Source organism: Bison bison, unplaced genomic scaffold (genome assembly GCF_000754665.1).
Source record: "Bison bison bison isolate TAMUID 2011002044 unplaced genomic scaffold, Bison_UMD1.0 scf7180017864063, whole genome shotgun sequence".
In the NCBI taxonomy this organism is placed as follows: Eukaryota; Metazoa; Chordata; class Mammalia; order Artiodactyla; family Bovidae; genus Bison; species Bison bison.
The window spans coordinates 12,335,396-12,336,678 of record NW_011494635.1 but is presented as its reverse complement, the minus strand read 5'-3'; positions in this window follow the sequence as shown (position 1 = coordinate 12,336,678).

Sequence of the window (1,283 nt, the reverse complement as noted above, 5' to 3'; positions counted from 1 at the left end):
AAAAAAGCATCATTAATTAGTTCTTTTTGGAAAAATAGCTAATACAAACAGGAAGTTAGAATTTATCATGAACGTTTTCAAAAATATGGGCAGATTTTTCAGAAAAACCACTCACCTAGTTTAGGTAAAATTCAGTAAACTCTTGATGTAACTCAATGAACCCAGAAAGATGGGGTTTTCTGGTAAAAGTTTCTAAAACATACATTGTTGCATCATTAGAAAAAAGGAAAACACTCAGACCAAAATACTGAGATATGTTTCAATTTAAAGTAACAGTCATGAAATAATAATTTGTGAAGCCTTCTCAAATCTGATTCCTGAACCAACTCTTCTTGGAAACAAACTTAAGTAGAAGATTCACAGATATATTACATATGTGGCATAAGGATTTTAAAATCCTCAAAATTGTTCTCATAATTTACCTTTAGATTTGAAACTATTATCTTTTTAAGGATGAAAAATTAATACTTTGAGTTTTTCTGTTATAAAATCCAATTATATTTTACTCTTACAATTTTCTGCAAGTTTAATACCTATCGTGGATACTGTCTTGAAAATATGTTTTGTGTAAATTCTGAGAAAACCTTGAGAGGTTTTAGTTAGATGGCTATCCATCCCGTTGTTCTGTAGAACCAGCCTGTGAGGTAGTATAAACATTATTTTCAGAACCAGAAACTTCAGTTTTTAGCTTGACTCAATTTCTAGCCTACTTGTGTGATGCTGTGCCAATGATTTAACACTTCTAGGGGAGAATCCAGACTCTGCACAACTTATTGTCTATATTAACATTATTGTATTATTCTATTGTTTCATCAATTTAACTTTACCTAGAAATAGTTGCCTAGAACTTTTAAAACTTACAGGTAACTTTATAATAGGTTATTTCCAGAAACATTCTAAAAGCTCCATCAGACTTGTCACTCAGTTCAGTTCAGTTCAGTCGCTCAGTCGTGTCCGACTCTTTGTGAACCCATGAATCGCAGCACGCCAGGCCTCCCTGTCCATCACCAACTCCCGGAGTTCACTCAGACTCATGTCCAGTGAGTCAGTGATGCCATCCAGCCATCTCATCCTCTGTCATCCCCTTTTCCTCCTTCCCCCAAACCCTCCCAGCATCAGAGTCTTTTCCAATGAGTCAACTCTTCGCATGAGGTGGCCAAAGTACTGGAGTTTCAGCTTCAGCATCATTCCTTCCAAAGAATACCCAGGGCCGATCTCCTTCAGAATGGACTGGTTGGATCTCCTTGCAGTCCAAGGGACTCTCAAGAGTCTTCTTCAACACC